Below are 16129 nucleotides of genomic sequence, written 5' to 3' on the forward strand. Positions count from 1 at the left end.
CCATTTCTTCCATATTGCCAAATTTGGTGGCATATAAATACTCATAATGTGTTCTTATAATCGTTTGTATTTCTTTGGTGTTGGTTGTGATCTCTCCTCTTTCACTCATGGTTTTATTTATTTGGGTCCTTTCTCTTTTCTTTTTGATAAGTCTGACCAGGGGTTTATCAATCTTATTAATTCTTTCAAAGAACAAGCTGCTGGTTTTGTTGATTTCTCTCTCTCTCTCTCTCTCTCTCTCTCTTTTTGTTTCTATTTCATTGATTTCTGCTCTGACCTTTATTATTTCTCTTCTCCTGCTGTGTTTAGCCTTTCTTTCTTGTTTCTCCATCTCCTTTAGGTGTAGGGTTAGGTTGTGTACTTGAGACCTTTCTTCTTGAGAAAGGCTTGTATTGCTATATAGTTTCCTCTCAGGATTGCCTTTGCTGTGTGCCACAGATTTTGAAATACTGGGTTTTCATTATCATTTGTTTCCATTTTTTTTCCAATTCTTTAATTTCCTGGTTGACCCATTCATTCTTTAGAAGGATTCCCTTTAGTCTCCATGCATTTGGGTTCTTTCCAAATTTCCTCTTGTGATGGAGTTCTAACTTCAGAGCATTGTGGTCTGAAAATATACAGGGAATAATCCCAATCTTTTGATACTGGTTGAGACCTGATTTACTACCTAGGATGTAATCTATTCTGGAGAATGTTTCATGTGCACTTGAGAAGAATGTGTATTCTCTTGCCTTGGGATGGAATGTTCTGAATATATCTGTGATGTCCATCTGGTCCAGTGTGTCATTTAAGACCTTTATTTCCTTGTTGATCATTTGCTAGAATGATCTGTCCATTTCAGTGAGGGGAGTGTTAAAATCCCCTACTATTACTGTGTTATTGTCAATTTGCTTCTTTGATTTTGTTATTAATTGGTTTATATAGTTGGCTGCTCCCATGTTAGGGGCACAGATATTTAAAATGATTAGATCTCCTTGTTGGACAGACCCTTTGAGTATGATATAGTGTCCTTCTTCATAGTGTCTTTTGATTGGGGCATTTAGCCCATTTATATTCAGGGTAACTATTGAGAGATATGAAATTAGTGCCATTGTATTGCCTGTAAGGTGACTACTACTGCATATTGTCTCTGTTCCTTTCTGATCTACTACTTTTAGTCTCTCTCTTTGCTTAGAGGACCTCTTTCAATATCTCCTGGAGAGCTGATTTGTTGTTTACAAATTCTTTTAGTTTTTGTTTTTCCTGGAAGCTTTTTGTCTCTCCTTCTATTTTCAATGATAGCCTAGCTGGATATAGTATTCTTTGCTGCATGTTTTTTCTCATTTGGTGCTCTGAATATATCATGCCAGTTCTTTCTGTCCTGCCAGGTCTCTGTGGATAAGTCTGCACCCAACTTCTTGTCCCAGGCTGCTTTCAGGATTTTCTCTTTGTCACTAAGACTTGTAAATTTTACTATTAGATGATGGGGTGTGGACTATTCTTAATGACTTTGAGGGGGTTTCTCTGTGCCTCCTGGATTTTGATGCTCATTCTCTTTGCCATATTAGGGAAATTCTCTACAATAATTCACTCCAATATAACTTCTGTTGCCCTTTCTCTTTCTTCCCTTCTGGAATCATGATTATTCTAATGTTGTTTTGTCTTATGCTATCACTTATCTCTCAGATTCTCCCCTCATGGTCCAGTAGTTGTTTGTTTCTCTTTTACTCACCTTCTTTATTCTCTGTCATTTGGTCTTCTATATAACTAATCCTCTCTTCTGCCTCATTTATCCTAGCAGTAAGAGCCTCCATTTTTTATTGCAACTCATTCATATCTTTTTATTTTTTTCAACATTGTTAGATTTTAGTTCTTTTATTTCTCCAGAAAGGGCTTTTATTTCTCTAGGTAGGGTTTCTCTAATATTGTCCATACCTTTTTCAAACCCAACTAGCACCTTGAGAATTGTCATTCTGATTTCTAGATCTGCATATTACCAATGTACATATCGATTAGGTCCCTGGAGGAGAGAATTTGCTCAGGCTGGAGACTAGAACAAAGACCTGTGCTAGATTTAGAGTATATTTTGATCTATTAGAAGACATGGTATCCCAAATTTTTCTAGAGGAAATAACCGTATGTGTATACAAAAAATAAAGTTAGATACAATGAAGGATAAAATATGACTATAATAATGAATGCTTAAAAAAGATTTTTTTGATGAAAGGTACTGTTAACATAAACTAGTTAAAGAAGGTTAAAAGAAAAAAGAGTAAAAGTTAAAAAAAAACTTAGCTTAAGAAAAAAAATAAAATTAAAAAAAATAATTAACTTTGCAAGACTAAAGAGTCATGGGGAGAAATCATGAATTCCATGATTTGCTTTCTTCTCCTCTGGAATTCCATTGTTCTCCTTGATAAGTGAACTTGGTCTTGGTTTGATTTCTTGCTGACCTTCTGGGGTAGAGACCTATTGTAGTGATTCTCAAGTATTTTGCCCGAAGTGGAATTGCACCTCCCTTACCAGGGGCAGGCTAAGTAATCTGCTTGGGTTTGTTTTCCGGAGGTTTTGTTCCCTGAATGCTTTCTGTAGAGTTCTGGAGGATGGAATGAAAATGGAGGCCTCCCAATCTCTGGCTGAGAGGAACTGAGAGCTGAGGACCCCAATCCTCAGTGCACACTTGGAGAAAAGTGTTCAATCACTCCCGTTTCCCTGGTCTCCGGCTACGCTTTTAGCTAACCCAGCCTGTGACCAACATCTCTGGCACATGGCCCTGCCTGGAGTCTCCAAAGCCAGCAGATCCGTGTGCTCTTCTGGGGTGGGGGTGGGGGGGCTCTTCCAGATCTTGTGGGGTCCCTGCTCAGAGAGCAGTGGTCTGATGGTTCCACAGATTACAGTTTAAGTTAACCCCAAGTTGAGAGCTCACTCCTCAGCTCTGTAGCCAGCTTCCCTGCTCTAATACCTGTGAGCGCTGCAACACTCAGATACCCCTGATACTTCTGTGACCCTGCAGGACCTGAGACCATGCTGTCCCCATGTGGGCTTTACTCCAGCTTAGCCTCTAGAGTGATGTCCCCCATTGGAGCAGACTTTTAAAAGTTCCGATTGTGTGCTCCATTGCTCCTCCACTTGCTGGGAGCTGGCCCCTCCCCCCATGGTCTATCTTTTCATCACTTTGGACTCACTTCTCTACAGGTCCTACCTTTCAGAAAGTGGTCGATTTTCTGTTTCTAGAATTACTGCTCTTCTTCTCTTTGATCTCCTGTTGGATTTGTAGGTGTTTGGAATGGTTTCATAAACTGTCTAGTTGATCTCCTGCTACCTGATGTCATCTCAGTCTGCTACTTTTCTGCCATCTTCTGATTATTATTTTTATATATTTGTTATATATTATTATTTATTAATTATAATATATGTTATGTTAGTTATAATTATAATATATATTATATTGGTTATAATTTTAGATAGTTATGATATATTGTTATTTATATATAAATTAATATATCTGTTATATATATTATATAGAATTTGTATAATAGGTAACATAATATGTAAGATATAACATTCTATGTATTATAGGTATACATACCATGTACTATGAATTATATGTAGTGATATATTTTATTTTATTTTATTTTATATAATATCATATATAAATCTGTATATATAATATGGCATATATTATATGCTTCATGTTTCATAATCACTTTCTGCCATCTCAGGGATATTTGCTAAGGCAAATCTAGATTTGAAATAATTACTATTGACCTCAACCATCCTCCAGTCAAAGCTATGAACAGTCAATATACAAATATCATACCATACACACCTCACAACTATTAGGCTTTCTTTTTATTTTTATTTATTTATTTATTTATTTATTTATTTAAAGATTTTATTTGTTTATTTGACAGAGATCACAAGTAGACAGAGAGGCAGGCAGATAGAGAGGAAGAAGCAGGCTCCCTGCTGAGCAGAGAACCCGATGCGGGGCTCAATCCTAGGACACTGGGATCATGACCTGAGCTGAAGGCAGAGGCTTTAACCCACTGAGCCACCCAGACACCCCTAGGCTTTCTTTTTAACATTGTACAATTTGATATTCTATTGAGGGGTTCGGCCTTCCTCTTTTAATATTTACAGATTTCACCATTCAATTGGTTTCAAAGATTCCATTCTCTGTTACTAGAGAAAGACATCTTACAAAGATACCAACAATTTTAAGTCATTAATTTGTATATTATTGAATTTCCCAGATCTTTTTCCATGAACTATAAACTAGCTCTTCACCATATTTTACTTTTGCAATTAGCTACCTCAGATGATTTTTTGGGGTAGGTGATGTTAATATTACAATTTCATGAAACCATAAGTAAATTTTAATCCAACATTTTATTGACCTTAATTGCCAGAATAAAAATGTCTATTATTGTTTTCTGGTAAGTGATAAAAATTCCTTTCAATTTCTACCCTTGTTGTGAACTTAAATAAGAACCTTTCTTAATAGACTAAACCCTGAAATCCTTGAGTATGATTATCACACAGCATTATATGCTATTCTGTCTGGATCTCATACTATTTCATACATTGTAGGACTCCATGAAAATTTTGTTATTTTGTTAGGAGTTTGTTAAAATTAAAGTACATACATTTTACTTTAAAAATATGTTGACATTCCGCCATAAGTGACTCTTAATCTCACAAAACAAACTGAGGGCTGCTGGGGGGAGGGGGTTTGGGAGAAGGGGGTGGGATTATGGACATTGGGGAGGGTATGTGCTTTGGTGAGTGCTGTGAAGTGTGTAAACCTGGTGATTCACAGACCTGTACCCCTGGGGATAAAAATATATGTTTATAAAAAATAAAAAATTAATTAAAAAAAAATATGTTGACATTCAAGTTAGAATTTTAGATAGTGGAGAAAACTCTAGATGTAGTTATATAAATTCATAAATGCAATTATATATGCAAAGAGAATAATCTATTTACCTAGTCAGAACCCTTGTTGTAAAAAAGTTGCTAATGTTTAACAAATATTTTTACTACTTAAAGCCTAACTACTAGAGAAATGCTATTAATCATATTAACACTATTTATGGTAAAACATTATTCATCTTGTTTGATGAAAGTGTGGAGTTTTTGACAGTCTCCAGAGTGTCATCTGATTATGATCATCATCATTCAAATCTGACAGATATTGACATCTGTGTTTCAAGAACATACAGTTCCTACTTACTGACACATTCTTTATAACTCTAACAGAAACATATGAGAGAAGACAGTATCTTAGGTGTCTATGACAAAGAGGCAATCATTTTGGAGACAGATCAGCAACAATTTATTCCAAAACAATGCATTCTTGTCTAAGTTAAGAAAAAAAGTCATTTGGGCTTCTCCTACTTTATAAATTGTTCCCTTATGAATAATAACAGCAAAAATGTTCCTTGAGTTCACTGGAGCAAAAATCTTGGAGAAATTAAAAGGAGCACCTGAATTGCTTTCTAAAGGAAATTATCCAGAGAGATAACAATGTTAATTTAAGGGAAAATGTGAGATTTTAAAAGTAAGTTTATATTCAGTTCAACCTATAATGTTGCTTTTGTTAACAAGCCAAGATAAAACATGTATTTTTTCTAAAATAATCCAATACAGAGAAAGGATTTTTTTTTCAGTTTTATTAAGGCAATTCACAAAATTATAGGATTTTTAAGGTATACATGGTGATGATTTGGTACATGTATACCTTGTAAAGGGATTCCTTCCATCGTTCCATGTAATTAATCAACATACCCATCACCTCACATATTTTCCTCTTATTTTTTTGGTAAGAACATTTAAGTTTTATTCTCTGAGTAAATTTTTTTAAAAAAATTTATTTTTTTTCAGTGTTCCAAATGAGCAAGTTTTAATTATACAATGCATTGTTATCAACTATGGTCACCATGTTGTATATTAGATCCTCAGACCTTAGTAATCTTAAAGATGAAAATGTGTACAGTCACATTTAATATGCATGCTTTTCTCCAGTTTTGAAACAGGGATTTGCTAACACTAGAATAATTTCTGTAGGTCAGCTTTAAAATTCACCTTTCCAGATTGCCTTGATTTTCTTTAATTTGGTGCATATTCTGTTAGGACTAGTGTGTCCCTGACAATGTTTTATATACTGTGCGTTTGAATATAAAAATAGGAAGGCATAAACTCTACTAGTAGATGGAGACACAAATAACTGGTTGCTAATATTATAGACCAGGAGTTGGTAAACTTTTTTTTTTAAAGCGAGATAAAAAATAACATTTGTGAGCCATATTTTCCTTGTCACAACGATTCAACTTCATTGTTGTAGCTTAAAAGTAATCATGTCTATTCTTAGCTTATGCTGAGTGATAAAATGCTCATTTTAATAATTTAAAATTAAATACAAATAAAATATTTCAAATATTTAAATATACTCATTCCATAAATATATGACTTTAATATTCATATTACATATTGATATTTCATTCCATGTATAGAAGTCTTTGCAGAAGGTTCTTGATCTTCTTCACCATGATTAGATCTCATCAATACTTTTTTCTGGTTTTTGCCTCTAAAATCAAAAAAATCTACTTAAAGCAAACATGTAAATAAACAGTATGAAAATAGTACCACTTCTGAGGTATAATTTTAGGACGAATAACCCCCCCACTTGGCAGTAGGTTCAAAGACACTGCAATTCTATTATAACTTCTAAAATGAGAACATGACAACCTAGTGAACAGAAATTCCACCATGAATATCATACATCCTGCATAAAAGCTTTGTTTTTCAATCTCTAAGAAATTGTTCTGAAAGAAAAACTTAGCAGTGTGGCACTGATAAAATTAATCAGGCAATTAAGAGAAGTTTCAGCTCCTTTCACAAACCGACTATAACATCATGTGAGCAAATCAAATTATGAGCCCATCAAGATGCTAGTATTCTAGTTTTTATATTATGATTAGTCGTGATGAAAGATTTTTAATCCACGAGTAGGTTAAATTTCTTAGTGCAGGATATAGAGATTATTTTTTTTCAGAACCTAATAAGAACACTAGCTTTAATACTATAAAAAAAATTGGTTTGGTAGTATCATTCTTGAACAAATGTTTCTAGGCCAATATATTTATTGAAAGTAAAAGGATAACAAATTATTCATATTTTGAACAGCATCACTAAAGAGTGATAATAGAATTCCTGGTTTCAGAAAACATTTAGCTTAAGTCAAGTCTGTGCACAAGCTATAAAACTGTTGTACGAGGTTTCAAACCCATCCAGCCCAATCCACACTCTTCATCACCATGTACAATATTCATTACTCCAGAAGTAAGTTATACCAAGGAGTTCATACATTGTAAATTTTCCTTCTGAAATACTCACATAGCAGGCATTCTTGAAATTTGAGACAAACAGTACTGAATCAGAGAATTCTTCCTTTGATTACATTTTGAATTCTATACTCTTTGAGAGAGAAATATTTTGAAGTAGAAATAACAAGAGTGTAAAAGTTAAAGAAATAAATGGCTTCAGCAAAAAAAGCAGATAATGTATGCTGAGAAATGAAGGACATGATCTTGTCAGAACATTTTCCAATCACTCAATAATTTCACGAGGGGGTAAGAAACATTAAAAATCCCATGATTATATAGTTGTCTTGGTGAGAGCAGAAAGTTCACTCTGTAATACTGGAATTCTGAATCAGGGTTATACTGAAATGTTCTCCATTGGTGTCAAAGTACTTATGAAACTATTACCAGCTGGTGGTCAGGCAGGACAACTGTCAACTGCCTTACTGACTTACAAAAATAAGTCCAGCTTAAGGCAAAGATTAAAATTTTTCTATTTTGGTTTTTACTACGAGTATAGCTGTCAATGTATGTCCTGAACCAGTTTTCTTTTTTACCTTCTTATAACAATAATTACTTTCTTAAGAAACTTATAAATACCGTAAAAATACTATTTCACTTTGGTCAGAGGACTCACGTGTAGTGAGTACTCATTTTTTTGTGCATGTGTTAATGATGTATTCCCTTAAAAGTAGGTGCTTTTTAGTGATGTCTATGAAAGTATTTGGTTGATATATCTGAATGAATTTAAGTTACAGAAAACTGACCCCATGTAGTTATGATCAACAATCCCAAACCATTTTGGGGTTATCTTTCAAGTATTCTAGATTTCTGGATAGGACTTTAGGGGAGTGCCTGCATTGTGGTAAGCCCTATATTCTTCCATATTCAATGCTGCATACTTTTTCATAAAATTTATTTTTACTGAGATTATATTGACATACAGCATTATGTAATTATAAAGTATAAAAAGTATTGATTTGATATGTTTATATGCTGCAATAGGATTATTACCATAGCATTACCTAATACATCTATCAACCTCGCATAACTATTATTTCTTTTTCTATGGTAGGAACACTTAAGATGTAGTCTCTCAGCAGCTTTGTATTTTATAATACCATATTGTTGTCTACAATCACTATGTGTTTGTTTTTGTTTTTTGTTTTTTTTTCTCTCGCTACAGGGTACATTAAAGACCTAGTATCACAGTCCAAATTGTTTGGATTTTGGCTCTTTGTTTTCATGTTTTGACATTGTTCTTTCACTATATTTATTGGTAGGTTGGTATTTCTTTCACTAAGAAAAATATGGGCTTGTCTCTATGTCATCCTTACCCTCTGAAAAATAAACTCACAGCTAATCTCTCTGAAAGTTCTTAATTTCTGCTATTTTGATCAAGAAATTCATAGCTTGAAGTTAAAAAAGAAAGAAAGAAAGAAAGAAAGAAAAGAAAGAAAAGAAAAAAAAGTTTTTCTTCTCTCAAAGGAGAAAAAAATGTCACCAAGTGAAACCTAGAGGTTTTATTTGGCTCCATTGTCTTGAGATGTTATTCAATTTCTATGTCTAGTGTTATAAATCATAGAGACATTTATTTTTCCATTCCAACAGATCAGCAGAAAGCTGAAGGGAAGTTTTTACATTATTGCAAATTCCTGATAGTTTCACCATAATAAACCTTTGCCTGCTGAAAATCTCCATTGCTTTCTTCCACACTTTAACATGGTTGCATTATCTCATCCATGCAGTGGCTCTTGAGATGGGGCATTGGCACTGATTATTTTATTTTATTACTTAAGGGCAATATAATAGTATTCCTAGAAAGCATATTCACATTTCAAAATTTATTTTTTATTTTATTTTATTTTATTTTATTTTTTAAGATTTTATTTCTTTATTTGACAGAGAGAGATCACAAGTAGACAGAGAGGCAGGCAGAGAGAGAGAGGGAAGCAGGCTCCTTGCGGAGCAGAGAGCCCGATGCAGGACTCGATCCCAGGACCCTGGATCATGACCTGAGCCGAAGGCAGCGGCCCAACCCACTGAGCCACCCAGGTGCCCCTATTTTTTATTTTAGATAATATAAATATATATTCTAATAAACATAATAAAATTTTAACATATATATCATAAGTAATACATGTATACCCTCCCAGTGTTCTAGTATTAAGCTAAAAGTCTTTTAATACTTACATAGTGGTATCACGCAATCCAGGCTTCTAATTATATTTGGAAGAAAAACTTAGACTCCAGTAACTCAACTTGCAGATCTGTCACAAAGCCTGTATATGTGGGTTAAGAAAAATGAGGCTGTATTTCATTCTGTGTAGATGGTTGAGTAATGTATATCATACCACTAAAAAGCATTGGTGGAGTTGTTGACGTTTAGATCCTTCCCAGGACTCACAAACACAACTCTTATTCTCATTCAGTCTCCTAACATCTCTTTAAATAGTGGGATAAATTAATATGTAAATAACCCACTTAATGAAATGAGACTGTTATTGTTAGGATGTACTTGAACTCCAAACTCCATTGTAATCCTCTTGTAACAGAATGTGAAGAAGGTGGAAAATTAATTCAATTAATTGTAAGGAGAATGATATTTATTGAGGGTTGTATTCTAGACACTGTGCTTAGGCCTTTTGCATCTCATTTAATCTTTATGGCAACTTCATGAAGTGGTACTTTCACCATTCTACATATACAGATACTGAGCATAGAGACAATTGTTGACTTGGCCAATATCATTTTGCTAATAGGTAATAAATGCAAGTGTCTAATTCAGGTAGTCATACTCAATGGCCCATGCAAAGAATGCACAGAAATAGTTTAAGTGATTTCCAAAACCTAAAAATCTTAAGTGTTTCCTTTGATTTTTCTTCAATGAGTCCATACCAGTATTGGAGTCCCTCTGTATTTTACCTCTCTGATGTCAAAATAAGTTCCAGGTAACCCCCTCAGAGTTGTAACAGACCAACAGGCATTTACTCTGTTGAAGGATAATTAATTTTCATTCTGCTATGTTACAGGCATACCTTGTTTTATTGCATTTCACAGACATTGCAATTTTTTATAAATTGATGGTTGGTGGCAACCCTGTGTCAAGCATGTCTGTCAGGAACATTTTTTTAATAGCAGCTGTTCACTTTGTGTCTCCATGGCATATTTTGGTAAATTGTCACAATATTTCAAGCTTTTTCATTATTATATTTGTTATGGTAATCTGTGATCAGTGATTATGACTTGCTAAGAGTTCAGATGATGGTTAGCATTCTTTAGCAACAAAGGCATGTATATTTTTTAGACATAATTCTATTGTACATTTAACAGACTACAGTATAGTATAAACATAACTTTTATACTCACTGGGAAACTAAAAATTTCATTTGACTTGCTTTATTGTATATTCGCTTTATTGTAGTGGTCTGGAACCAAACTTGCAAGGTCTCTGATGTATGCCTGTATAGAAAAATAATTAGATTGTTTCTCTATGTTATTATTGCAATTAAAAACATCAGTGTTGAGATAAGACAACATAGCAAAATATCTATATACTTCCAAGAGTATTTTGCTAATGTAGAATTTCAGAAACAGGATGGCGGTTAAAACAAAAAGTAAAAAAAAAAAAAAAAAAAAAAAAAATTGCTAAATAGTCCCAAATTTCTCTGCATAAAGTTTATAACTATTTTTGCTTTCTTTAATGGCCCTTGAACATACCTGATACCCTCATTCATCATTAACATTTCTCTGAGATATTTCTATTTGCTAGGCAAAAAATTGCATATTTTAAATTGTCATTGCCTTTAGTTATCGGTTAAATTGAACACTTTCTCATTCATTTGCATTCATTTTTTTCTCTAATTAGTAATCATTTAGTAGGCTCTAGGTTGTACTAATACCCACCTACCCTTCAATTTCATGTAAACTTCAGAGAATTTTTACGAATCTTTCAGATTTACTTCCATCTTCATTGTAACAGCTTTCTCTGAATGCTTTTGTTTCTTGTTGTATCACCCAAAGTGACACAACCACATAATTACATACCCATTTTTTTGGTGCTTAATATGCTATTCAAATAGATTACTTTTCCTGTATTACTTTTTTTTTCTTTTTCTGATGGACACCAATCAGCACTTTTTAAATGAATTAAATGTATCTGATATGTATATTTAAATTGATGTGTGCTTTTGGCTCGGATATTGAAAGAAATATTGCCCTCTTGAGAATGAACTAAAATTTTGCTGTTGTCATTGTGGTTGTGGTTGCAGTTTTAGCATCAGTTCACCTCATCATATCTTCCTAAAAGGTAGTTATCTATCAAACATCTACTATACATTTTTATTTAGTTTATTCTATGATTTAGAATCCAAGTAGTCAGGTTTCAGAGTCCTCAGTCTCCATAAGTGAGTTTTCTGCCTTCTCAAATTGTATTGAGAATGTATCATTGCTATGATTTCACAGATAAGGAGATCTGGTCACAAGAGGTTGAAGCAACCAACTTACCAAATACATGTAAGTTATAGAACAGAAATTCAAACCAGGTCTAACTAACTCCATGTTGTGCTAAACTGTCTTGCTTACATGTCTATGTATTTTGTCAACTTAAATTGAGGGCCATTCCATTGAAAACTGAGGTTAACTAAAATTAGACCTCAGTGGGTTCAGCTGCCACAAATTATATACAAATTATAAATTTAGGGGGTAATAATTTAATTTGTTTTTATAGACACACCCACCTCTGTAAGAATTATCAACTTCCTAAACCAAGGTGTTCATTGGCCAGTGGAGCACAAGAGACACTTGTCTGAAATGTGTGCAGAGAACTTGAAGGTCTTGAGAAATTGGTACCGAATCTAGTTTCTTTTCATTGTTTTTAACAGTTACACAGCGAATGAATAATGATGATTCTTTGTAAAACTTACAAAAAAAGTGAATTATATTGAGTAAGAAATCATAATCATTGGTATATTAGTCACATTCTGAGGTACATACAGAGTTTGGGGGGACACAGTTCAACTCCTGTCTTCTATCTTCTATCTTCCATTGGATAACCACTCCCAACATTCTGATTTCAAATTTAGACAGTCCTGTTCCAGAGCCAGAGTACGTGGACATTTAAAACCTATCTTCTAAGTCAGATACACACATAAACATACAACATACAACATACATATACATGTATATGTGTTTATACACACATGTAAATATAGGTTGTATAGTATATAATTGCATTAATGTTTCAGTGAGCATTGAGAAAGTTGGTCATATGTGTTAAACTATTCAAATTGTTTTTTTTTTTAAGATTTTATTTATTTATTTGACAGAGATCACAAGTAGGCAGAGGGGCAGGCAGAGAGAGAGAAGCAGGCTCCCCACTGAGCAGAGAACCCAATATAAACACAATAATAACACAAATAAATATAAATAATTTTATATATATATATATATATATATATGATTTTATTTATTTGACAGAGAGAGATCACAAGTAGGCAGAGAGGTGGGGGGAAAGCAGGCTCCGCACTGAGCAGAGAGCCCAACATGGGGTTCAATCCAAGGACCCCAAGATCATGACCTAAGCCAAAGGCAGAGGCCCAACCCACTGAGCCACCCAGGCGCCCCTGGGTTATTATATTTAAAAATATATGGACAACTTTGTTAATCACTGACCATGCAGTTTCTATCCTTAATTATATTTTGTAATTTTTTATAAGAGTTTATAAAAATGTGTAAATATTTTCTACTACTTTGAATTTTTAAATTTATTTTATATTCCTATGATTTTCTTTTGTACTAAGATAACATATTAAGGATGAAGAGTCTTGCTAACTATAAATTATTGGCAATAATTATATAAACTAATAAAAATATAAGATACCTATTTAATTGAATATCATGTTACATTTTGTTTGATTAGGTTACACATATATTTAATATCTTTTTGGCCAGTCACCTTTTATATTTTGTCCAGCCCTTACTTTGAGATAATCATCTTTTAGGTGGGTTTCTTATAAACACTATGTAGTTTGAAACCCTGGACCTACTCTCCCTCAAAATACCTAGGCATATATATCTTTACATTAGGACATTTAGCCAACTCATCTTAGAGTGACAACTTAAATATTCCTTATATCAGTATTTTTGTTTTGTCCTTAATATTTGTTAAGGTTTTCCCATTTTTCATTTGTCTTAAGGAGGATTAATTTTGGTTTTTTTTATCAGACATCCTCCTTGCTCCCCCAGATGATCAGAAGTTACATATTCTGTTTCTTTCCATAGTTTCTCTTAATTTGCTAATGATGTATCTTTATTTATTTATTTATTTACTTATTTACTTGTGGCAGGGAGAGGCAGAGAGAGAACCTTAAGCAGGCTCCATGCTAAACATGGAGTCCAGTTCAGGGCTTGATCTCACAGCCCTGAAATCATGACTTGAGCCAAAATCAAGAGTCAGTTGCTTAACCAGCTGAGCCACCCAGGTTCTCCATAAATATATTTTAAAAAATTTTTTAAATGTATTTTTTATATTAGCTTATGGAATTTATCAAAGTCTAAACTCATCATTCCTCTAGAAATAAGATTTTTTTTTAACACATTTCTACTCCTCCGACTCCATGCCATTGTTTTAAACTATTGTTTTACATATTGTTAGGATTTTTCTATACAATTTCGAAAGAATTTAACTTAAGCTTCACAAAAATTAAGACATTTTTATGCATAGATACTATTTCCTGGTTATCGTTAAAGTTTACAGGTTTTTCTAATATTTTACCTTTTCTTTTATTTGCATTAATTTTGGGGGCACCTGTATGGTTCAGTTGGTTAAGGAACTGACTTCAGCTCAGGTCATGATCCCAGAGTCCTGGGATCTAGCCATGCATTGGGCTCCCTGCTCCTTAGGGAGCCTCCTTCTCTCTCTCCCTCTGCCTGCCACCCCTCCTGCTTTTGCTCTTTCCTCTGCATCAAATCAATAAATAAAATCTTGGCTCAGTGGGTTAAAGCCTCTGCCTTCAGCTCAGCTCATGATCTCAGCATCCTGGGATCGAGTCCCACATTGGGCTCTCTGCTCAGCAGGGAGCCTGCTCCCCCCGCCCCCGGCTTTCCTCTCTGCCTATTTGTGATCTCTTTCTCTGTCAAATAAGTAAATAAAATATTTTAAAAAATCAATAAACAAAATCTTTAAAAAATGATGATTTTACTTATTTCTGTTATACAATTGTTCTTTTATTTTGTTATCTTATTGTACTGGCTAGAAACTCCAGCACAGTGTTTAATAAAACGGATAGAAGGGACATTTTAGGTTTTTTCCTAATCTTATGGGTAACACTTATTTATTTATTTAAAACAATAATATTTGCCTTAGATTTTTGCAGATATCCTTTATTTCTTAAAGAAGTTCCTTTCTGTTCCTATTTTGAGTTTATATTACTCACAAATATTGATTTCATAACATCTTTTCTATTTCTTTTTTTTTTTTTTTAAATAAGAGTCTTTTTTTTTTTTTTTAAGATTTTATTTATTTATTTGACAGAAATCACAAGTAGGCAGAGAGGCAGGCAGAGAGAGAGGAAGGGAAACAGGCTCCCTGCTGAGCAGAGAGCCTGACGCAGGGCTTGATCCCAGGACCCCGGGATCATGACCTGAGCCGAAGGCAGAGCCTTAACTCACTGAGCCACCCAGGCGCCCCACATCTTTTCCATTTCTAATGAGATTTTTTTCCTCCCTTTGTCTTGGAGAATTATAGTGATTGATTTTCTCATGTTAGGTAAACCTTGAATTACTGGGATAAACCCCCTTGGTCATGATGAAATATTCTGTTTATATATTTCTAGATATAATTTGCTATAAATGCACATATGTTTTTATGAGGTGTGGTGCTACTAATACTCTTTTCATGTTTTCACCTTATCAACTTCTGTTGTCAGAATTATGTGAGCCTCATTAAACAAGTTGAGAAAAAGCTCTCTTCCTTTCTACTCAGAAAGAATTTTCACAAGTATGTATAGAAGTTTGTATTATTTTTCTCTTAAATGTGTGATATAATTCCCCACTGAAGTAATCTGGTTCTGAATCAATTTGGTAGATAAATTTTTAATTATAAATTTATTGCAATGGGTATAATATTTTCCATATATTCTATTTCTTCCTAAGTGTTTGTTTTGGAAAATTATATTCATCCAATAATTTGTCAATATCTTCTAAATTACCAAGGTGTATTATGTAATCAATCATTGTACCTTCCCAATATTCCTCTAATATTTTTAGGATCTGTAGTGATATCCATTTAAAAATCCTGATATTGATTGAGGCACCTGGGTGTCTCAGTTGGTTAAGCAACTGCCTTTGGCTCAGGTCCTGATCCTGGAGCCCTGGGATCTAGTCGTGTATCAGGCTTCCAGCATGGCAGGAAGTTTGCTCCTCCCTCTGACCTCTCCCCTCTCATGCGCCTCTCATTTTCTCTCTCTCCCTCAAATAAACAATTAAATAAATAATCTTAAAAAAAAAATCCTGATTGGCATTTTTTCTCTCTTCTTGTTTAACTATCAGCTTCTAAGTTTTATTAATGCTTGCAAAGACCCAGCTTTTTACATATTTTTGTTTTCTATTTCATTGATTTTTGCTTATATGTGAATCATATCCTTTCACCTACTTTTTTTGAATTAATTGGTTCTCCTTTTATAATCTTCTTGAACTTGAAACTTGCATCTTAAATTTTCTACCCTGTTTCTAATATATTCCTTGCTCCAAGGACTGCTTTAGCAAACAAGTTTGTATAGTGCTTT

The sequence above is a fragment of the Mustela erminea genome, chromosome 2 (assembly GCF_009829155.1).
Source record: "Mustela erminea isolate mMusErm1 chromosome 2, mMusErm1.Pri, whole genome shotgun sequence".
Taxonomy (NCBI): domain Eukaryota; kingdom Metazoa; phylum Chordata; class Mammalia; order Carnivora; family Mustelidae; genus Mustela; species Mustela erminea.